Below are 24,731 nucleotides of genomic sequence, written 5' to 3'. Positions count from 1 at the left end.
CCAGCACGGACCGAGGCATGCCTTTGAAAAGAGAAATCTCGCTGAGCCACCAAATCATACAGAGCGAGGCATGAGGAGCCTACCAAATAATTGGAGCCCTGAGATACCGGGAACCACCGGAACAAAAGCGACTGCTGTAGCATTATAATGGGAAATCAAGCTTAAGTTCCCAGTGGAGTCAGCAACATGGATCCTATAACCTGTACAGAATCCCATACTCTTGGTCATGGCGACCGAAGAAGAATGCAAACCTGAGACTGTGACCCATCGCCCTAGTCTCTGGGAAGAAACACATTTCTCTCCTATATGAATAAAAACATCTCCCCGATATAACTATAAACAGTACAGGAGAAAAGAGCACTGTGCAAATTTGAAGATTCACGTCCAAAGAACTGAGGAAAAGGAACCACCCTTTTCGTGTCAGTCAAATGGCCCGACTGGAAGATGTCCAAATCAAGCACTCAGTCAAGAAGAAATTAGGTGAATCACCTGGTAGCACCAAAACGGTACCACTGCCCACATTTTCTAAAATGGTCTTGAAGCCTTGGGTAGGTGAAATGGCATGTGCCAAAACCGAAAGCGCTGCTCAAAGAGAGGCAAGCAAACCTAGTGCCGATTCAGAGTCCATAGTGAAAATGTAAATATTCTCCCAGTTTTTCTGCAGAAATGTGTAACCCTGAGAAACTAATTCAGCAGAATGGGATCCAGCCTGCCCAATGCCCCCGTCTTGGGCACTATGCAGTAAGTGGAACAACATCCCTTAGTTCCGGAAGAACTACAAGAACTGCCCTGAGGAACTGCCTTTCCAGAACTGCCTTTCCAGTAACACTGAAAAGGAAAACACATAACATGGAGACTCCAAGAACAAACTGGAAACCTGAGGAGGATGCAAAGTTGCAAGCATCCTGAAAAATCTTCACAGCCCCCTGACCTGACATTATAGGGTCTTCTCCCTCACAAGAAAGCCTGAAGAGTCATTGGAAGAAGTCAAGATCCCCTCAGAATGAAGTGCAGAAGGTCAGAGAACGGCAGGATGAGAACTGTAGAATCTGCAAGAAGATTCTCCTAGGAAAAATCAAGTTTCACAATGTAAAGAGGAATATACTGGAACCATGAAAACAGTACTTCAATGCAACATGAGCGAAATATGTATGTCCTTTAAAGTGAATATGTACTAGACTCAATCAAGAAGCTGTATCTACTGCCCTGTGGAAAACAACAGCATCCTAACAGGTATCAGACAAAGCTCACATCGCTAATGAGAGCTTCAGGGATGAGGCTAACAGCCACATAGCGTGTGATCCTCTGCGGGTTTGATAGAATAGGTAACTGGCTCCTGGTTAAAAGGAGCTGTACAGCCCTTCCTGTCTGGTCGGGGGGCCCGTCTAGCATGTGCCAGGAGAAAATAGTGACAGGAGAAACCAGCGTGATAAGCATGGAAATCTGAAGTCCAGGCCCCCTCAGAAATAGAGAAAGAGTCCTGGCCGCAGGAAGATGCGAAGTGTCATTATGCCCATAGAGACAGCCCGAACTTGGAAACTGTTTGTACTACCTTTAGGTATATATATCCTGTGCCACTACTAGACACATGCAGCTCAGCACAGAGGCCCAAATAAGGACAGTTACCAACAGACAAAGGCTCAATCTGCAGGGACCCCAAGAAAGACAATGAGATACCTGTGTGAAATAAAGGGCACTATATCTTACTGCTGACCTCATCATGCCGTGAGTTGCCGTATGTCGCCCCAGTCCAGAGACAAACTAAGACTGGGTGACCTAGCACAGGTCAGAGTCTCTCTGGTAAACCCCTTGAGTGTTAACCCCAGAGTCCGATTAAACAAGCAGTTTCCTTCAAGGGAGTACAGCAGGAACACAGACATAGACATATAAACCTGCCCAAGCTTGTCCCAAAGCTGGTGAAACACATACAACTTGTCTGAACCGGAAAGGAGAGAAATCCCGGCATACCCTGACCAAAGTCAGCTGGAAACAAACTACCGGAACGCTGCAGCTCTCCCGCCATCGCCGGAGACCCAAACGCACGCCTGATTCTCGCTGACACATGGCCGCTGCATCAACACTCCTAGAAACATAGTCGGATTCAAGCCCTGCAAAATTTACCCTGCCGCGGCTTGCATAGAAATTAAATCAGACTCGGGGAATAACCAGAAGAACGGCCCACAGCGCCGGAAAAAACATGTCCCATCATGTGCGTTGTTATGAACCGACACCTGCACAATCAACTGCACATGGCCGTGACAAACACCGATGAAAGAGAACCTCAGAATAAACAGGACTACTACTGCTGAACTGAAACCCAACAATGAGAACAAGTGCGAGCATGAAATCGCACCGCTACTTCCGCGCTATAACCAACAAGGAAACCAAGCGTGTGCATGCAAAGAGCGGGAAGTCCCGGCTCCCTCCACGGATTTCTAGTCATAAAACTTAGCCTCAATAAAATATCCATGTCTTAAACGTACGTTGACTGAACCCACATTACTAAGACTCCCAAACAGAACCTGAAGTCCAAGCAACAATAAAAAGTACAGAAATACTCACAAGTTTGTTGTTAGTGCCGGTTGAAGCCAGTTAAAGCTGGTTGATCAGCAGTAACAGAGCAGAATGCAGCAACTGTGGTCTCTTTTTTTTTTTATTTTCTTTATAACAGAGAAGGGAAAGAAGAAAAAAATTGAGACCCAGTCAGACCCTCTAGCAATGGAGGGAGGGTGAGGCAGGGACCTGGGGGGGGGGGGGCCCAGGTGTAACCCCTAAAGCCGGCACCGTTCAGCCGGACACCCCTGTCTCACTGAAGAGAAAATCTCAACAGGAGAAATAGCATTGCCAGCTCAACAGGAAAAACAGAATGGCAGTCTCACTGAATAGAAACCTCAACAGGAGAAAATAAATTTCCAGTCACAGCCAGAATTCAAGAGCTAGTTAAATAGCGACCTTTTCCTGCTGGGAGATAGAGAATACTGGAGATACTGGAGGAGTGCCAGCCAATAGGACCACCTATTAATCAGTTTCTCTATCTTCGCCTGCTGGTAGATGTGTGCTATCCCATTGGTCTCTGGATTCATCTGCTGCTGTTGCTAGGGAAATATATATTTCTTTTAAGGTTTTATGAAAATTCTTCTGGCTTGACTTATATGTAGAGTTTTCATTGAACACCCTGATGAGGAATTTAATTTTCTGCTTGTAGCAGGACTCTACAATGTGCCCCTTCATATTTGGAGGAACATTCTGGGTCCCTGCTCCAAAACTGATCCTGTCCGTTTCATAAATGTATAAAGGTTGGTCCTTCCTGGAAGTCGGATTTCAGGGGGTTCTTTCATCAGTTTTTTAGAGAGAAGGCTCAAAGGCCAGCTTCCAGGGGCCCAAAGTCCTTTTTCCTCCACAAGAGTCCAGTGAGGCACGAGGGGCTGTAAGAAAGAGCCAAAAGGGGACTCAGTCACAGCCTGTAAAATTGCATCCTTAATGGTTGGCTAGATAACCAGCTAGGGACACTGCTCTTCCTAAGTCAACTAGGCTTAATCAAAAACTATAAGAGATAGGAAATGGAAAGACCCGGGAGGTCATGGCTGAATGATCAGTCTGTCCAATATAGGAACAGAAGAGTCCAGGAGTGACCAGGGTCTAGCTGACAGGAGAATGTACTTTATGACAGGGAGTAGAACTCCATAAAAAATTACAAAGACTAGGGCAGTATTTCTCAACTCATTCCTGGAGTACCCCCTTGCCAGTCAGGTTTTCAGGATATCCACAATGAATATACATAAAAGATTTTTTTTTGTTGTTTTAATTCTTTATTTATAAAGTTTTCACATAACATTATCAGAATACATCTTGCTACACAAAATCTGGGAAGAAACACAATTAAACAATAAAGGATGAAACAAAACCTCCCTAGTAAAGAAAAGTATTTTTTTACCCTTTCTTAGACCTCTACTTAGTGGGAGAGTCAACTTTTCAAACTGAAGAAAATAAAGGTAATAACTTTAAGGACTCCTTTTACAAAGGTGCGTTAGGGCCTTAATGCGCGGAAAGCACAGTTACTTACCGTAACAGGTGTTATCCAGGGACAGCAGGCAGATATTCTTGACTGATGGGTGACGGCACCGACGGAGCCCCGGTACGGACAATTTTAGAGTGATTGCACTCTAAGAACTTGGAAAGTTCTGGTAGGCCGCACCGCGCACGCGCGAGTGCCTTCCCGCCCGACAGAGGCGCGCGGTCCCCAGTTAGGATAAGCCAGCTAAGAAGCCAACCCGGGGAGGTGGGAGGGACGCAAGAATATCTGCCTGCTGTCCCTGGATAACACCTGTTACGGTAAGTAACTGTGCTTTATCCCAGGACAAGCAGGCAGCATATTCTTGACTGATGGGTGACCTCCAAGCTAACAAAAAGAGGGATGGAGGGAAGGTTGGCCATTAGGAAAACAAATTTTGCAAAACAGATTGGCCGAAGTGTCCATCCCGTCTGGAAAATGCATCCAGACAATAATGAGATGTAAAAGTATGAACTGAGGACCAAGTAGCAGCCTTGCAGATTTCCTCAATAGGAGTGGAACGGAGGAAAGCTACAGATGCTGCCATCGCTCGGACTCTATAGGCCGTGACAGAACCTTCCAGTGTCAGTCCGGTCTGAGCATAACAGAATGAAATGCACGCTGCCAGCCAATTAGACAACGTACGTTTAGAAATAGGACGTCCCAATTTATTCGGATCAAAGGACAGAAAGAGTTGGGGAATTGATCTGTGGGGTTTCGTACGCTCTAGATAGTAAGCTAGAGCCCTCTTACAATCCAAAGTATGCAGAGCCTGTTCCCCAGAATGAGAATGAGGTTTCGGAAAGAAGACAGGCAGAACAATGGATTGGTTGAGATGGAACTCAGAGACAACCTTAGGGAGAAACTTTGGATGTGTACGCAGAACCACCTTGTCATGATGAAAGACCGTAAAAGGTGGATCTGCAACTAGTGCATGTAGCTCACTGACCCTCCTGGCAGAGGTAAGGGCAAAAAGGAAAAGTACCTTCCAAGTGAGAAACTTGAAAGGAGTGGTAGCCAAAGGTTCAAAAGGAGGCTTCATTAAGGCGGAAAGAACCACATTGAGATCCCAGATAACAGGAGGGGCTTTAAGAGGTGGTTTCACATTGAAAAGACCCCGCATGAACCTGGACACCAGGGGATGAGCTGAGAGAAGTTTTCCATGAACCGGCTCATGAAAGGCAGCAATGGCACTGAGATGGACTCTGATGTAAGAAGACTTAAGGCCAGAGTCAGACAAAGAAAGCAAATAATCCAACAATGTCTCCACTGCCAGGGAAGTGGGATCAAGATGGTGAAGAAGACACCAGGAAGAAAATCTTGTCCACTTCTGATGGTAACATTGCAGAGTGGCTGGTTTCCTGGAGGCATCTAGAATGGAACGAACGGGCTGAGACAAAAGAGTATCATGAGAAGTCAGCCCGAGAGATACCAAGCTATCAGGTGCAGAGACTGGAGGTTGGGATGTAGAAGGGTCTCCTGATGCTGTGTAAGCAGAGAAGGAAACAGTGGAAGAAGAAAAGGTTCCCTGGAACTGAGTTGAAGTAGAAGGGAGAACCAATGTTGCCTGGGCCACCTCGGAGCAATCAGAATCATGGTGGCTCGTTCCCTCTTGAGCTTGAACAAGGTTATCAACATGAGAGGCAGAGGAGGGAAAGCGTACAGGAACAGATTGGACCAGTCGAGGAGAAATGCATCCGCTGCAAGACGGTGAGGAGAGTAGAGTCTGGAGCAGAATAGGGGCAGCTGGTGATTGTGAGGAGCTGCAAAGAGGTCTATCTGAGGAGTGCCCCATTGAGCGAAGATGGACTATAGAGTGAAAGGATCGAGTGTCCACTCGTGAGGCTGGAGAATTCTGCTGAGCTTGTCCGCTAAGGAATTCTTTTCTCCCTGAATGTAGATAGCTTTCAGGAATAGATGGTGATTTATGGCCCAAGTCCAGATCTTCTGGGCTTCCTGGCACAAGAGGCGAGAGCCCATCCCACCCTGCTTGTTGATGTAGTACATCGCAACTTGATTGTCTGTGCACAGCAGGAGAACTTGAGGAAAGAGAAGATGTTGGAAGGCTTTGAGGGCGTAAAACATCGCTCTGAGTTCCAGGAAATTGATGTGATGCTTCTTTTCCTGGGCTGTCCAAAGGCCTTGAGTTTGGAACTCGTTCAAATGAGCTCCCCAGGCATAAGGGGAGGCGTCGGTGGTGATGACTAGTTGATGAGGAGGTAGATGGAGCAGAAGACCTCTGGAGAGATTTGAGGATATCAACTAGAGAATGACACGGTGAAAAAATTGGTCCCCGTCACCGCCCCGTCCCCGTCTCACCATCCCCGTCACCGCCCCGTCCCCGTCTCACCATCCTCTTCACCGCCCCGTCACCGCCACTGCCACCCCATTCACCGCCCCGTCACCGCCACTGCAATCCCATTCACTTTTCTTTATTTACGTATAAAGGAAACATTCTTTAAAACTTTAAAACTTAGTTAAATATTAGTTAATAACTATACAAAAACAAAACACGCAGAGAAAAAATTAATTAATATAAATTCCCTGACTTCCCTGCACTGTCCCCCCTTGAAGGTCTATCCCCATCCTGAAAGCCTGATGCCCCCCCCCGACGTCCGATACATCCCTCCCCCCGAAGGACCGCCGACTCCCCAACAATATCGGGCCAGGAGGGAGCCCAAATCCTCCTGGCCACGGCGACCCCCTAACCCCACCCCGCACTACATTACGGGCAGGAGGGATCCCAGGCCCTCCTGCCCTCGACGCAAACCCCCCTCCCCCCAACGACCGCCCCCCCCAGCCGACCCGCGACCCCCCTGGCGACCCCCACGACCCCCCCACCCCCCTTCCCCGTACCTTTGGTAGTTGGCCGGACAGACGGGAGCCAAAACCGCCTGTCCGGCAGGCAGCCAACGAAGGAATGAGGCCGGATTGGCCCATCCATCCTAAAGCTCCGCCTACTGGTGGGGCCTAAGGCGCGTGGGCCAATCAGAATAGGCCCTGGAGCCTTAGGTCCCACCTGGGGGCGCGGCCTGAGGCACATGGTCGGGTTGGGCCCATGTGCCTCAGGCCGCGCCCCCAGGTGGGACCTAAGGCTCCAGGGCCTATTCTGATTGGCCCACGCGCCTTAGGCCCCACCAGTAGGCGGAGCTTTAGGATGGATGGGCCAATCCGGCCTCATTCCTTCGTTGGCTGCCTGCCGGACAGGCGGGTTTGGCTCCCGTCTGTCCGGCCAACTACCAAAGGTACGGGGAAGGGGGGCGGGGGGGTCGTGGGGGTCGCCAGGGGGATCGCGGGTCGGCTGGGCCAATCCGGCCTCATTCCTTCGTTGGCTGCCTGCCGGACAGGCGGGTTTGGCTCCCGTCTGTCCGGCCAACTACCAAAGGTACGGGGAAGGGGGGTGGGGGGGTCGTGGGGGGCGCCAGGGGGGTCGCGGGGCGGCTGGGGGGGGCGGTCGGAGGTTCTTGGGGGGGGCGGTCGTTGGGGGGGAGGGGGGTTTGCGTCGAGGGCAGGAGGGCCTGGGATCCCTCCTGCCCGTAATGTAGTGCGGGGTGGGGTTAGGGGGTCGCCGTGGCCAGGAGGGTTTGGGCTCCCTTCTGGCCCGATATTGTCGGGAAGTCGGCGGTCCTTCGGGGTGGGGGTGCGAGTGGTCCTGCCGGGGGGGGGGGGTGTATCGGACGTCGGGGAGTCGGCCGGGCAAGAGGGCTTGGGCTCCCTCTTGCTCCGATCGCGGGTGCGGGTGGGAGCGCGTGCGAGCGGTCGTTCGGGGTGGGGGTGCGAGCGGTCCTGCTGGGGGGGTGAATCGGGCGTCGGGCGGTAAATAGCGGTTCCTAGAAGGGGGTACATTGGCCCGCGGGGACAAACCTGTTCACCGTTTCCGCGGTCGGTGAATGGCCTTGTCCCCGTCACCGCAGCGACTGCTAGTTTTCTTCCCCGTTTTCGACGGTGACCCGCGGCTTAAATGCGGTGGCCGCGGGTAAACCGTCACCGTGTCATTCTCTAATATCAACCACCATTGTAGAGACTGACGAAGAGATGATGTCACAGATATGTGTCGTGAGCAAGGATCCGTCGCTTGGGACCACTGGGTAGCAAGGGTCCATTGAGGAGTGCGCAGGTGAAGACGTGCGAGGGGTGTGACATGAACTGTGGATGCCATGTGACCCAAGAGTATCATCATTTGTTTGGCAGAGATAGAACGTTGTGGAAGCACCTGCTGACATAGAGATTGAAGAGTTTGAAGACGGTTGGATGGCAGGAAAGCTCTCATGAGGACTGTGTCCAGTACCGCTCCAATGAATTGAAGTCTCTGAGTGGGGATGAGATGAGATTTGGGTAGATTGATCTCGAACCCCAGAAGCTGTAGAAACAGGATGGTTTGGTTGGTGGCCAAGAGCACTGTTTGAGATGAATTGGCCTTGATTAACCAATCGTCCAGATAAGGAAAGACTTGAAGGTGGTGAGAGCATAGAAAGGCAGCCACCACAATGAGACATTTGGTGAACACCCTTGGAGAGGAGGCAAGACCGAATGGTAGCACCTTGTATTGATAATGACAGCGATTGATCATGAAGCGGAGATACTGTCTGGAGGTCAGATTGACCGGTATGTGAGTGTATGCCTCTTTGAGATCGAGGGAGCATAGCCAGTCGTCTAGATTGAAAAGAGGGTAAAGAGTGGCCAGAGAAAGCATCTTGAATTTTTCCTTGACTAAACATTTGTTGAGATCGCGAAGATCTAGGATTGGTCTGAGATCTCCTGTTTTTTTGGGGACTAGAAAGTAACGGGAGTAGAATCCTTGTCCCTGTTGATCTAGAGGAACTTCCTCTATAGCATTTAGAAGGAGGAGGGATTGAACCTCCTGAAGAAGGAGGGTAGACTGAGGAGTGTTCAAAGCAGACTCTTTTGGCAGGCTTTGAGCTGGAAGGGTCTGAAAGTTGAGAGAGTAGCCGTGGTGGATGATGTTGAGGACCCATTGGTCCGAAGTGATAAATTCCCACCGGCTTAGGAAAAGAGAGAGGCGACCACCTATATGTTGAGGTAGGTGGGTAGAAATTGGAACACTGGCTATGCTTTGGAGAATGCAGTCAAAAGGGCTGTGTCGATTTTTGTTGTGGACGTGGCTTCACAGGTTGCTGCTGCTGTGGCCTGGGAGGCTGACGTTGTTGTTGACGTTGACGCCTGGGTTGCTGGGGAGCTGTTGGCAATGGGCGAGCTGCATAGCGTCGTTGATAAGCCGATTGCTGTCTGAAAGGCCGAGTCTGAGGAGGCTTTTTCTTAGTCTTGAGCAGGGTATCCCAGCGTGTTTCGTGTGCAGAGAGATTTTGAGTGGTTGAGTCCATGGATTCCCCAAAGAGCTCATCCCCCAGGCATGGGGCATTGGCTAACCGATCTTGATGATTAACATCAAGCTCGGATACTCGAAGCCAGGCAAGGCGACGCATGGCTACAGACATCGCAGTTGCTCTGGAGGTAAGTTCGAAAGTGTCATAAATTGACCGAACCATGAACTTACACAGTTGAAACAAAGAAGACGAGCAGTGATGAAAAGCTTGCTGTTTGCGCTGAGGAAGGTATTTTTCAAATGAAGCCATGGTGGTAAGAAGATGCTTAAGATAAAACAAAAAATGAAAAGCATAGTTACCAGATCTGTTAGCCAACATTGCATTTTGGTAGAGCCTCTTACCAAATTTATCCATGGCTTTGCCCTCTCTGCCAGGAGGTACAGAAGCATAGACACTAGCCCCTGTGGACTTTTTAAGAGTAGATTCCACAAGTAGAGATTCATGCGGAAGCTGGGGCTTATCGAAACCAGGAATAGGAATTACCTTATACAATGAATCTAATTTACGGGGAGTTCCTGGAATCATTAAGGGAATTTCTAGGTTTTTGTAGAAAGTTTCCCTTAAGATGTCGTGAAGAGGGAGTTTCAAAAATTCTTTTGGAGGCTGATCAAAGTCAAGGGCATCTAAAAAGGCTTTAGACTTTTTAGATTCAGCCTCCAAAGGAATGGATAGAGAGTCACACATGTCTTTCAAAAAAGAAGTGAAAGATGTGGATTCATGTTGAGAGGATGGGTCAGGTACAGCAGGCTCATCCTCATCTGAGGAACATTCACCCTCAGACAGAAAGGGCTCTTCAGAGTCACCCCACAGATCAGGGTCCCTGATATGGGAACTACGGTCTCGGGACTCTGGGGTGGATGGTTCCAAGTGCCGGGATTTGCGCACCGACTTACCCGACCTCATCGATACGGTACCAGGAGACGTTACCGGTTGCACCGGTGCCGAAGTCTGTACCGACTGATGCTGGGCTCTCGGTTCCGGAGCAAGAACAGGCATCGATATCAATGAGGCCGAGTGGACCGGTACCGAAGCGGATGCTGCAGAGAATAGAGGTTGGTCTACTACCGGTACCGGTGGTTCAGACCGGACCGGCACCGGAAGGTTCGGTGCCAATAGAGCAGGAAGGAGTTGTTGTAACTGCTCCTTTAGCTGCACTTGGAGGATGGCGGCAATGCGCTCATCCAAAGAAGGCACCGGTACCGCCTTTTTCTTTTGCGGTACCTGCGGTGCCGCTCGACGCCCCGAAGATGAAGAGCCCGAGGTCGAGGGACTCACTTCAATCGGGGCGGAGCGCTTCCGCTGGCGTTTCACGGTCGGCAGGACTGGGCTCGCTGCAATAGAGACCGGAGGACGCTCCAGCGGGGAAGGCTTCTTAGCCGGCTTACCTGGGTGCGACGCCGGTGTGGTATTGCGCGGCGTCGAAGAAGTAGGTGCCGACTGTGAAGGTGCCAATGCCAGTGTCGATGGTACGGGATCGGATATATCGGCACCGAAAAGTAATCGCTGTTGTATCTGGCGATTTTTCAAAGTACGTTTTTTCAACGTGGCACAGCGGGTGCAGGTGGAAGCCTGATGCTCAGGACCCAAACACTGTAGGCACCAGTTGTGCGGGTCCGTGAGAGATATAGGCCGAGCACACCGCTGGCACTTTTTAAAACCTGGTTGAGGGGCATGAAAGTAAAAACGGCTTCCGCCAAATCGAAGGCCGAGGCCTCGATGGTGGCAGTAGGCCCCGCCGGGGAAAAACCAAATTGAAGAAAAAATATAAGGTTTTTTTTTTTTTAACAAAAATAAAAGAAAAGAAAAAAGGCAATAGAACCAAAAGGGTTTACGCGAGCGGGAAGGCGAAGAGAAAAAATTTCAACGGCCGTTGAAAAACTCGTCTTCTTAGCTCCACGGAAACTAAGAAACTGGGGACCGCGCGCCTCTGTCGGGCGGGAAGGCACTTGCGCGTGCGCGGTGCGGCCTACCAGAACTTTCCAAGTTCTTAGAGTGCAATCACTCTAAAATTGTCCGTACCGGGGCTCCGTCAGTGCCGTCACCCATCAGTCAAGAATATGCTGCCTGCTTGTCCTGGGATAATAGCGCGCGCTAAAATGCCGCACACGATAGCCGCTACCGCCTCCTCTTGAGCAGGCGGTAGTTTTTCAGCTAGCGCACGCTAATCCAGTGCGTGCGCTAAAAACGCTAGCGCACCTTTGTAAAAGGAGCCCTTAAAGAAAAGGTTTAATATGATGGCAGATGCTAATAATATCAAAAGCCCTTTTCAATCAGATTGAGAAAGGCTTTTGATATTATTAGCATCTGCCATCATATTAAACCTTTCCGGGGAAAAAAAGGTATATTTGATTCCCAAGTATCTTACAAAGCATTTACAGGGGTATGCTAAAAGAATGCGGCACCCGATTTGATTGTATCGAAAGTCTTTCCTTCACTCCTGCGTTGTTTTTGAAACATCGGGATATATCCAAATGTTTTGATCTCCAAATAATTTTTGAGCATGCTTAAAGTATAACTTTAAAATCATGTTAAGATCCTGCTCAAAGACTAGGGATACCACCAAAGTGGGTCTATCGGTATCAGCTGTTATAGTTTGTTCTAATAGAGCAGTTAAGTTACCAAGATCTGTCTGGCATTTCCCGTCTTTTCAGAGGAAATCTTTTTATTTGGCAGGTAATATATCCTATTAATTGGTGGTATATTATTTGAGGAAATATTTAAATTTTCAATAAGATATCTCTTAAAGAAATCAATAGGCGAAGTACCTAAAACAACAGGAAGATTCAAGAAATGAAGGTTTAACCTCCGGTTGAAATTCTCAATCTGTTCCAATTTTCTACGGATGGAAATACTATCCTTAATTGCTGCCAATTTAAACTGTTGTAAACTTTGTATATCCTCCTGAGTTTGTTTGGCTTGGTCTGAAAAATCTTTTTTCATAGTCTACAGATTTAGTCAAAGTTTCTAGCTGAGAAGAAATTTTTGATACCTTTAGAGTAGATTTTATTGAAGAAATTTCCATCCGTTGAAGGATGTCTTTTAATGAAGCCTCCGTGGGGGCAGGTACTCCTCCTGCTCCATCAGCTGAACTTCCCAGCACTACTACTTTAACCGCTGTGCCCCTGCCAGAAGACCCCGTAGAAGTCCTTCTGGGTTCACAGATCTCCTGCTCCAGTGTGCCTGTAGTAGCTAGACACGGAGGCTCAAAGGACACCGGAGGAGATAAAGAAGTTTGCTTTCTCATTGAGGATAAAGGTTCTCCAATACTGCTCCCCAAAGTCGGGTCAGCCTCTCCGGAGTGGCGCACAGCTGCCGGCAAAGCCGTGAAGAAGCAGTCTACAGTCTGCTGAACCGGGGTGGTGGTAAGTGCTGGCAAGGGAACAACTCTAACCACCCCTTTCCTCTTTGTATGTGGCATAATTAAAAGACGCTGCCTCAGTCCGCTTACAAGAATAAGTCCGAAAATCCTCCCAGACTCAGAGATAATCAAAAACAACACTGTGAGGCAGTGGTTCCCGATTTTTTCCTGCGGTTATGAAGGGAAACTGCAGAGACTCTCATACTGCTGCCATCTTGACTCCCTCAGTTTGTATGCATAAAAGAAATTTGAATATAATGGAAGCAGTATATGCAAATCAAGTTTATGCAATTTCATTGTGGATATCTTGAAAACCTGACTGGCAAGGGGGTACTCCAGGACTGAGTTGAGAAACACTGGACTAGGGCACACTCAAAGTTACTGGGAACTACTTTTAAAACCAATAGGAGGAAATATTTTTTCACTCAGAGAATAGTTTAGCTCTGGAATGCATTGCCAGAGGTTGTGGTAGGAGCAGATAGCGTAGTTAGTTTTAAGAAAGGTTTGGACAATTTCTTGGCGGAAAAGTCCAGTTTGTTATTGAGAGGCATGGAGGAAGCCACTGCTTGCCCTGGATTGGTAGCAAGGAATGTTGCTACTCTTTGGGTTTTGGCCAGGTACGAGTGACCTGGTTTGGCCACTGTGAGAACGGGCTACTGGGCTTGATTGACCATTGGTCTGACCCAGTAAGACTATTCTTATGTTCTTACCATCATAGCATGAAATAGTTCATGAACATATTAGAGCCACAAATTTTTCTGTGAAGGGCCTCAACTTTGGAACAGTATACTGCTAACAATCAAACCGATAGAGGATTTAGATAAATTTAAAACTGAATTTAAAATGTCTATTTTTTCTGGTGCGTATAGTTATTTTTTTCTGATGCATATAGCTAGCAGCAGTTTTGTGTGGAGAGAATTCTAGAGAGACAAAAAAAAATGTATGGCTTTTTGTATTGATTATTGATTTATGTAATTTTTTATTAATTTTAATTCACATTGTTTATTTTATTTTTATATTGATTTATGTAAACTTTAATTTTTAGATTGTAAGCCACCCAGAAGGCTCTGAAGCTTGGAGCGGGATAGTAAATTTTAATAAACTTAGATTAACGGAATCCATCTAAAATAGTACACAAAATTTTTATTTTGCGACCTAAATGAATCAATAAACTCCTGTTTCTCTTAGACTGCAAAAAGCACTGAACTGCCTTAAAAAAAATAAACTCTAAATTTAAAAATGATAGACACAGAACCATAAGACCTACTTTATCTGGTATTTTGTTTTAAATTTTAAAAAAAGTCCACAAAAAGAGTGAGGGAAACAAAACCAGGATATTGTAAGGGGCTCATTTTCAAAGCACTTAAAACTCACCGAGTACCAAAGAAACCTATGGTATTTTATGTGCCTAACCCCCTCCTTTACTAACTTGTAGCGCGGGTTTTAGTGCCGACAGTGGCGGTAACTGCTCATAGGAATTCTATAAACGTCGGAAAAGTTACCACCGCTGCCAGTGATAAAACCCGCATTACGCATTAGTAAATGAGGAGGTAAGTGCTTTGAAAATAAGCTCCCATATCAGCAAAAGCTGGGAGAGAATAGGCCGATAACTGATGTGGGCCCTCGGGCATTGCCCTACTGTTCCAATGGTGAGTTTGCACTATTTGGATCTGTCAATAGAGAAGCAGGAGAGAAAAGCAGATCCTCCTCTCTCAAAAATCCACCTCATAAATCTAAAGTCATTTTGGCCCGTATTCTAAAAACAGCACTTTTGGCTGCCTTAAAAACGGCCGCTGATTGCGTTGTCAATCATGTAATTGCGCCGTTTATAGAATCGTGGCTTTGGGAAAGGTAGGCACCGGAAATGTAGGCCAGGGTTTTCAAGGCCTACATTTCACATGAATCGTATCTATAGAAGCACTATACAAAGCTTAATGCTACTTCCAGCGTTAGCCATGCCTACAGTGGCGTTAGGCATCATAAAGAACCTCCGTAGGCACAATGCAGGTGCCGTTATTTTAGGCGCTGGTAGGTGGCTTGAATTTTCTTTTAAAATCGCTTATAAATGGTGTTTTGCACTTAACTTAGGCACTGGTAGGGCATCTACTGGCACCTAAGTTAAGACACCGTTTATAGAATCCAGGCCTTTGGGTCTCTTAGGGGTCTTTTTACTAAGGCACGCTAGTGCGCTTTAGCGTGCACTAAAAGTGCTAATGCATCCATTATATCCCATGGATATAATGGCACGCATTAGTATTTAGAATGCGCTTATTTTTAGTACATGCTAAAACGCACTAGCTCGCCTTAGTAAAAGGACTCCTTAGTGATAAGAAAACAGTGATAAGTATCGTAGTAACCTCCCATGGGGGCAGAGATGGTATATTCCTCTATCCTACGCTATAATGGCCTTCCTACAGGGACATGCTATTTAGTAAGGATTCCTGTGAGGCCTTACAGGAAATACAATAGGAGTTCTGGAAGCTTCTTATGAAAAAAAAGAAAAAGAAAATATTTCTATTAAAGTAGATAAAGATATCTTGTGTAAACTGTAATACTGAGCCACAAACACCGTATTTTAGCACAGTTTTCTCCCTGGATCCAACACACATATTCATGATAAATGTACAGTATATTCTTGTAAATGTAAAAGTTAGACCAAGAAAAAAAAAGAGGAATTTCAACAGTTTAAAAGTTTACAATTCAAAGCAGAATAAAAAATTGTTTAGGTTCAAGGCAACTCTTATTTTATCAAGTGATTATTTTATGATTTCTTTTACTTATGAATAAATATAGGATACAAGGAGAGGGATTATTCGATATAGTTTAGAATCTGATGTTATATTAAGTGTGATTTAAGTATAAATGATTGTATTATATGTTACACTTACTGGGAGATTTAAAAATGAATAAAGATTAATTAATATAACAAGTTATGGGGAGGGGGAAATTATTGTTTTATGTATTAATTGTGTATTTAAAGTGCCTTTTCTTGTAGTGTTTATTTCTAAATGAATTGTATGGCACTGTTAAAGTTTGAAAATTAATAGATTAATAAAATGCTTACAATTCTAAATGGAAAAACAAGACCATAAAAAAAAAATAAATAAATAAAATGGCCTTAGTGTACCCTTATGCAGGTTTTTCCCATGCGCTAAGGTTATTTATTTTTTTTTTTTTACCATGGTCGTAAAATGTCCTATTTTCTCTTTTTTATATTCATGGCCATGTGCTAATGTTACCGATCTACAGTATCTGTGGGATAATATTGATATACGAGTAGCTTCACAATTCTACTAGATTGTGTTAGACAAATGAAACTTATCTTATATTCACATTTATCAATGCTTTATTATCAATGAAATCACTATAAAAAAAAATTTATGATCCCTTTGCCACCATTTATCCTTCACTCATTCACACCACAATATAGCCCCATTATATACATAACGATCAAATTCATTTTATAAGATAATACAATTTCAATATTTGATCCAAATCCTTTTAGCAATCAAAGAATCCAAATCCTTCTAAACAGTATATATTGTTATAAATAGATGATTTTCTTCTTTAAAACAGTTCTCATCAGTTATATTGGGGGTGCATGGCAAGGAAGAATGCAAGGGTGGCACATGGCGTGGCGATGCTGGGCATCACCACCTCGGTAGCCTCCTTCCCTTGCTAAACCACTGAGCACATGAAAACAAAGCATATCTGTAAGCTGGCATATGTGACTGATGTCACTATCCTGCCTTTCCTTCCAAGTATCGTACTATCTAGATCAGTGTCCCGCAAACTTACTCAAACCACGGCACACTGAACGTTGTAGCTGCTGCTTGAGGCATCCAGAAGTGCGCCGACATTGCCATGATGATGTCACACACGTGATGTCATCACGCTCACGTCAATGCATGCGCGAGGGCCCTCTAGATGGGCCTGAGATGCCAGTGGGGGGGGGGGGGTGTCTGCAGGGAAGAGGGCTGGAGACAAGGAGAGGCATTGGCGCTGGCTGATTGCCTACAGGATGTGTACCTCTTGCCATGAGAGGCAAATCCTGTAGGCAGTCAGCCAGCGCCGGCGCCTCTCCTCTTCTCCAGTGTGCCATGGCACACCTGAAATCTCAGGAGACACACAATTTGTGATAGATACACTGATCTAGATCTTCAAATCTGTTTCTATATGCTTTGTGACAAAGATCACCGGCAATTTTAGGGCCACATTCTGGACCTACTCTAAATGCAGTAGATTTATTTGGCAAAAATTTATCCATTTGGCAGTTCAAAGCAAGGAGAACTTCCGTAACATGTACAATGATAAAGGCAAAGTTTATTAAAATAATTGCGCTTAAAAATAACACCTTAAAATTAAACCACGGGACCCAACACGGACCGTGTTTCGGTACACGCCTTCTTCACGTTTTTGATTTTCATTTATCTTTATCCTTTAATTTTGTCGTTTTTGTCGCTTCAAAAATTATTATATGAAGGTTTTATATTTCTTTAGTTTTTTCAAAGATGTACTGCTTTGTTTGTGGTTCAGTTTTCATACTTAGTCCTAATCGTTTTAATATTTTGAGCATTATAGCTATTACTCTTTGCCATGTCTGCCATTATGAGTACTTAATTGATTTTCATTTCCCTTTCTTTTTAGCACAAGATTTAGCATATTTCTGAATTTTCTTATCTACTTTTACTTCTACCGCATACTTTTTGCAGTTCAATTTGACTCTTTTCCAACCTAGGTCGGTTCCACTGATTCATTGCTCTTAGTTTTTCCACCTTCTTTTTCTTCTTTTTAACTTTCACTTATTGATCTTTTACTTATTGGTTATGCTGTATATGGCATGTTTTAGCACAGTGGTCTCAAACTCAAACCCTTGGCAGGGCCACATTTTGGATTTGGAGGAACTTGGAAGGGCCTCAGAAAAAATAGTTAATGTCTTATTAAAGAAATGACAATTTTGAATGAGGTAAATCTTTCCTTTTGGCTAAGTCTTAATAATAATATTATCATTTATAGCTAAAGAGACATGTGATCAAGAAACTGTTTTGTTTTACTTTTGTGATTATGATAAACATACTGAGGGCCTCAAAATAGTCCCTGGCGCTTGTGGCTCCCGGGCCGCAAGTTTGAGACCACTGTTTCAGCATATTGACCTCACTACCACTCCCACCCCCTTCTTATTGCCTGCTCTACCATTCTTTTGCAAATTTCTTACACCCTTTGGTGCTATCTATCCATTATGTATGTATTGCATATTGGCTCCATCAGTTCTCTTTTGATTCGTTTCTTCTGTCCATCTCTTGGACGCATATCTGTACGACATATGGTTTATTACATATTTTTATTTTCATCTCTATTTTTTCATCTTTTTAATCCGAGCATGTCCTTTTTACATATCCTGGGTATCTTCTTATAAATCTTTAAGTCTTCATCTCTTTTTTTATTGTACACCTTTTCGCTTAAGTTAATTAATATATGTCTTTATAGATATAGCTCTATGATATATATTTTTAGCTATTTCTATTTTTATTTTTATCTTTGTCCATTTGGCAGTTCACCATTAAAAATATATATATATATATATATTATGCAGTCAACACTTAGGGCTTCTTTTACAAAGGTGCACTAGCGTTTTTAGCACACGCACCGGATTTAGCTGAAAAACTACCGCCTGCTCAAGAGGAGGTGGTAGCACTAGCGCGCGTGGCATTTTAGCGCACGCTATTCCGTGCATTAAGGCCCTAACGCACCTTTGTAAAAGGAGCCCTTAATGCGTGAACACATATGAGCTCCTCATTTCAGGTCCGATGTACCACCTGTACTTTCACTGAAAATCAAATTCTGAACACAATGACATATTTCAATCCTCATTTTAATAAAAAAACAATACAATGCTTTCATGTACATAAACCGCAAGCTATTTTGCCATACTGTGATAAGCTTGCTGAAACCTAAGCTGCCTTTAGTAGCTTATTGTGGTTTTCAGCTGGTTGCAAATAAATGAATACAAAGTCCCGATTCCAGCAATGAAGAAAACAAAACAACGAATGCAACTGACTGTATAAACTAAGAGTAGAAAGTAATTGATTTATTGAAGAACTGAGCAACAGTATGTCAATGAATGCCACAAGGAGCATTCAGTAACCCTCAGGGTACAGATTAAAAAAACTGTTGCCAAATATGACCTTGACAGAAGCCTCCTGCTGCAAATTGATCTACGAGGGGATGCTGAAAAGTTCTCAGCCCAGCCAAGAAGAGAATGACGTGGATATGGTCCAAATGCCAAAAGAAAGTATTTCGTTTCTGCAGACTGGCACTTAACGAAATAAGATAACACTGTTTTCAGCCACAGTGGCAAAATAACGCTCAGAATTTAGGAAGTTGGCTGAGAACTTTTCAGCACCTCCTCGTAACCTCTCTCTCTTTTCCTAATAATAAGCATTTAATCAACCCATTGAAATTTGTCAGATCTAGTTCCACTATGCTGTAAGCACTGCATCTTTCTCTTTGGGCTCCTTTTACTAAGGTGCGCTAGTGTTTTTAGCGCACGCACAAAATTACCGCACGCTAAACCGTGCAGTACGCTTCTAGATTAACGCCAGCTCAATGCTGGCGTTAAGGTCTAGCATGCGCTATTCCGCGCGTTAAGGCCCTAATGCACCTTAGTAAAAGGAGTCCTTTCCAGGAAAATGTTGAAAGCACTTCTTAAGCACATTGAGTAGATGAATGAAAATGGAATCCCTGTAAATATATAAGACCTGAGTCACTAAACAATAAGAAGGGTAGGTTTAAGAACACTCACATTTTCCTTACCGAAAGCCAATTCTAAAACTAAGTGTTAACATTTAAATCCAGTTTAGAATATTAACATACACATGTATATATCAGCATGCTGCCTACATGGTATTCTGCAAATACCCATTTAATTTACATAGAGAGCCATTTTCTTTTTTTTTCCTTTTTTAATTAATTTATTTAAATATAACAAATTATAATACATACAGTATTCTAAAGAAATACGAGTCCACATCAAGGGAGAAAAAGAGGTCATTTTTAAACATACAGAACCAGTAGGAAAAAGAAAAAAAAGCCAGTAAATTTCTTATTTTAAGTTTTAGTTTGAACACCTGTCTCTATCTATCAGGAATCATTCCAACTGATCTGATTCGAAAAAGGCATATGACATATTTAAATAAGTGACCATGTATTTAGTGGGAAATTTTAAGAAAAAGGTTGCTCCCAATGATAATACTCAAGATTTGTATTGAAGGAATTGTTTCCGCCTATATTGGGTAGCTCTACAAATGTCTGGAAACATTTATAGTAGAGAATGACACAGGGAAAAAATTTGTGTCTCACCCCCCTCACAACGTCCCGTCTCCGCGACCACTGTCCCCGACCACTGACCCACCCCGTCCCTGCGACTACAATCCCCGTAGCATCCATAAAAGTCTCAGTACTGCAATATTGAGCTTATTCCTTCCTTATAAATCAAAGTTCTTGGCTGCTGAACTAGAAAAAGAGATGTTCAGCTGGCAGGGCTTTGTTTATACATTTTTATCAACACAACTAATATACTACTTTATCCTATAGCAAAAAAAAAGAAAAGAAATAGAATTTTTTTTTCTACCTTTGTTGTCTGGTTTCTGCTTTCTTCTTTCTTCATCTTCTCATTCAATTTCTTCAATCCACTGTCTGTCTTCTTTCTGTGTCTTCCATTTGCTCTGTTACTGTGCTTCTCCCTCCACCCCCCCCCCCCTCCCAATTGGCCTGGCACCCATCTTCTTCCCTCCGCTCCCCCCATAGTCTGACATCTGTCTTCTCCCTTTCCAGCGTCTTCTCCCCACTCTCCGTCTTCCCCATTTCCCTTCAGCCTCTTCTCCCCACTCTCCGTCTTCCCCATTTCCATTCAGCCTCTTCTCCCCACTCTCTATTTTCCCCATTTCCCTTCAGCGTCTGTTCCTCTCCATCCCCCTTCTGCGCCTGTTCCTTTCCATCACCACCCTTCCCTCTTGCCACCTCACCACCCTTCGGCACCCCTCGCGCAGTTCAAGCATCTCCCTCCCCCTTACTTGCGGCACTTTTTAAGTTTAGAGTAACTTGTTGAAAGCCGCCGGAGTCGTGTGCATCTGTGGGCGGAAGCTTCTCTGACACAACCGGAAAGGGGTTGGGACTTTTATACCACCTTTTGGTAGTTTTACAACCACACTCAAAGTGGTTTATGTACAAGTACTTCAAGTATTTTCCCTATTTGTCCCGGTGGCTCACAATCTATCTAATGTACTGGGGCAGTGGAGGATTACGTGACTTGCCAAGGGTCACAGGGAACAGCACAGGGTTTGAACCCATAACCTAAGTGTACTGAGGTTGTAGCTTTAACCACGATGCAACACTCTCCTGACAATAATGTTTTTGTATCAACCTCTTGATCCCTACATGTTTTATTTAACTTAGACTTTAAGCCACCTAGAAGGTCCCCTCTGATAAGCAGTATAACAAATGAAACAAAACTTGAAGCTTGAAAAATTGTTTCCAGTGTCTGGTAAATTGCATTTAACTCAGAGGAAATGTATCATGCTGAATTTCTCTTTGCCTCTCAAACCCTGAAGTACAGCATCACACCCTGCAGCACCACAGTCCTTACCAAAACCAGACTAATGGAATTCGATAAGCTAAACCAGTGTTCCTCAACTCTGACCTGCAGTATCCCCTTGCCAGTCAGGTTTTCAGGATATCCACAATGAATATGCATGAACTTGATTTGCATACACTGCCTCCATTATATGCAAATTTTTTTCAAGCATATTCATTGTGGATATCCTGAAAACCTGACTGGCAAGGGGATACTCCAGGACTAAGTTGAGAAACACTGAGCTAAACCATGGTGCAAACAGGTCTCTGAAGAAAATTACAGGAAGCAGTGAATAACTGAGAATCCACAGTGTCAAATTGTCCATTACAAAATACAAATGAAAAACATTTTATGCATATTATTAATAAGTAAATGGCAAGGTTGAATAAAGAATCTTTGTGATAAAAATACAGCACTACCACAACATACTCTTACACACATCTATGGTGGTATAAAATGAAAAATATTTGATCAAGGATTCAGAAGTGACTTCACAGGATTTAAAAAAAAAAAACATACTGGGAATGAGAAAGACTTTGTCACGCATCAATTTCAAATATGATCATGCTTTCAGAATCAGAAAAGACTTTGTCCCAGATCAATGTCACAAGCAAACTAATTCCTTTTAGAAAATAACAAGTCAAGACTTGGTGAAGTCAGAAGATCCCGAGCAAGGTCACCATGAATGTTTGGCATGTCAGCACTGTGTTTAACTTTTCTGGCACCTTCAGCCCAACACCCAAAATCAAGAAGACCATGATACTCCACGTTTCTAATGACGGTACCTTTACATCAGTCATCGAGAAGCCTTTTTCAAATGTTTATTAATGATCTTATTACTCTGCTCTATCAAGTCTATAATCCCCATTAAGGAGCTAATTTTCTAACAGTACGCTTAATTGAAAAGCTAAAAAAGAAAAAAAAAAGTGTCTATTTCATAACAAGTTACAAAATAAAAAAAAGGTCAATATAAAGGAGAAAAAAACTTAGCAAACCAAAAACTCATCTATCTAACATTTTACCTTGATTAATAGGACCATCATCTCAGAAACCCTTCCTTATTTCAGGAGGAATTTTAGAAAAAGGTATAATCATCAGTCCTTATGAGGACAGTGAAGGAATATTCAAATAAGAATTTGAAATGCGTTGCTCCCCCGGTCGTTTGCAGTCGGCGGTTCGTGGTCCCGGTCATTCGCGGTATTTTCCAACTGCGAACCGCCGATAAGGAGAGGATAGCGGGAGAGGCAGGAGAGAGCAGCCGGAGCGTCGGTGAGTGCAGGAAATCACTCGCTGTATGCTTCAACTGCCTCTTCCTGCACTAAGTTAGGCCTTATCCAACCAGGAGTTGCTTTGACACGCGGCTCCTGATTGGTAAGGCCCAACTAAGTGCAGGAAGAGGCAGTCAGAGCATACAGCGAGTGATTTCCTGCACTCACCGGCGCTCCTGCTGCTCTCTCCTGCCTCTCCCGCTGCCCTCTCCAATCTCCCTCTTTTTCAAGATTCACTGGGGTTCCTGGAACAGAACCCCTGTGAATATCGAGGGGTACTGTATATCAATTCAGTCCTCCTTTTAAAACCAACAAATACTGGAAAATCTTTTAAAGTCTCCTAACTTATCCCCTCTTTTACAAACGCATAGCGTGGGTTTTAGCACCGGCAGCAGTGGTAACAGCTCCGACGCTCATAGGAATTTTTCAAAGGTTCACCTCTCCCTCTGCATTTTTATAATATGCTCTATATGTAAACTGTGTATTATTCCATGCTGAAAATGTAATGTAACTTATTTCTTATATACCGCTACATCCGTTAGGTTCTAAGCGGTTTGAAGAAAATATACATTAAGATTATAAATGAGAAGTAAGAAGGTACTTAAAAAATTCCCTTACTGTCCTGAAGGCTCACAATCTAACTAAAGTACCTGGAAATTAATAAAGAAGAGAAAATAAAGATGGTTGAAAAAAGAAAAATTCTATGTGAACTTATAGGATGGAAATTAAACTGACAGTGAAGAACTGTATGAAAAATACATATGGAATGCAGTTAGAGAGGGTAGGTTACAATCTATTTATGGTATTTGTTTAATTGGAAGGTGTTAAGGTGGGTAATTTGGGGGAAGGTTATCTGAAGGTAGGTGAATCTTCTGGAGGTAAAAGAGGAGGGGTTAAGATATTTGGATGAATGTTCTCTAAAATAACCCCCTTAAGTTCCTCTTTCCCTATAGCATTACTATTAGATGACATACAGTAGAAATCGAGATCTGAAGGTGTACACAAAGAAAGAAAGAAAACTGCTGTGAGAGTTGCTTGTTAAACATGAAAAGCTTGTTCACCTTATAGTGCTAGTTTTCTCCATTCTTTTCTGTAACTCTCACAAACACGCCACAAACTGTATACAGATCTAAAGTCTGAAGAGATTAAAATTAATGTGTTGGTTTTTCAGGGCCGCTGTTTTAAGCAATTCTCCTATTGTATACTTTGCTGAACAGAGCGAGCCACTGATCTTTCACAGAATGTCATGGAAACATTAAAACATTGTTGTTTGGTCTTTATCAAGACCTTTCATGAATGGCTTTGAGAAAGTACAAATAATTACAACCTACAAATTGTACAGTTTAATTTCAAACAATCTAAGGTATGTTCTAACAAAGGGAACTGCCGTCTTTCTCAAACTTTTCAAATTGTTTTTGACCCTGCTTCACTAGTTCTCACTAAGTCAAAACTAACAGGAGGAAAAGACAAACAGCGTGAAAAAATTCAAGAAAATAAACAAAAAACACGCTAGTATAATTGCTGCAACTTCTTAAAATTCTCTTAGAACTCCATATTCCTTATTCTTTAATCAGTGGGTAGATTGTGCTCAGAGACAGAGGAAAAAGGGGACAGTAAGTCCCCAAAAAACCTCACCACCCAATCATTGCAAAACTTCCACCTTAACACATTTTTATATGTGCATGACTTGAAAGATTATTTCATCAAAGAAGCACTTATCTTATGTATATAGTTCTCATGGCAAAAAGCAATCGATAAAACTCACCTTACAACCATGATAATTTCATCAAGATAGTGCAGTTATTGTGGGAAATTAGGGATTGTCGGTTTTGATTCAATTCTGCAAAAACACATAGGGAAAGGGTTTGGGATTTAGATTGTGCCTTTGTTTCAGTTGTAACTGAACGAGTATGTATTTTCCTGTCCCTGGAGACCTCACACACCTTAATTCTATAAATATGGTGCTGAAAACTGCGTGGGCAATCTTGAGCATGCAATTTAATTCACAAATGAACTAATTAGCACTAATAATTGGATGCTAATAATCAATTATAAATGCTAATTGGCATTAATTTAA

At 43.8% G+C, this 24,731-nt stretch overlaps 1 protein-coding gene across 12 annotated transcripts in view; it reads right to left on the bottom strand.

Annotated features, from left to right (window-relative positions):
- Positions 1 to 24,731, bottom strand: part of RNF152 (ring finger protein 152) — a 154,070-nt gene that overhangs the window by 38,731 nt on the left and 90,608 nt on the right. For 5 of the 12 annotated variants that reach the window (XM_033935016.1, XM_033935013.1, XM_033935007.1 and 2 more), the window contains one exon: positions 24,420 to 24,494. The exons of the other annotated variants lie outside the window; for them this stretch is intronic. The gene's annotated coding sequence lies outside the window, so the exon portion shown is untranslated. The remainder of the gene's footprint in view (positions 1 to 24,419; positions 24,495 to 24,731) is intronic. 12 annotated transcript variants of the gene reach the window in all.

The sequence above is a fragment of the Geotrypetes seraphini genome, chromosome 2 (genome assembly GCF_902459505.1).
Source record: "Geotrypetes seraphini chromosome 2, aGeoSer1.1, whole genome shotgun sequence".
In the NCBI taxonomy this organism is placed as follows: domain Eukaryota; kingdom Metazoa; phylum Chordata; class Amphibia; order Gymnophiona; family Dermophiidae; genus Geotrypetes; species Geotrypetes seraphini.
The sequence above is the reverse complement of the archived record's forward strand: the minus strand, read 5'-3'. Positions and strand labels throughout refer to the sequence as shown.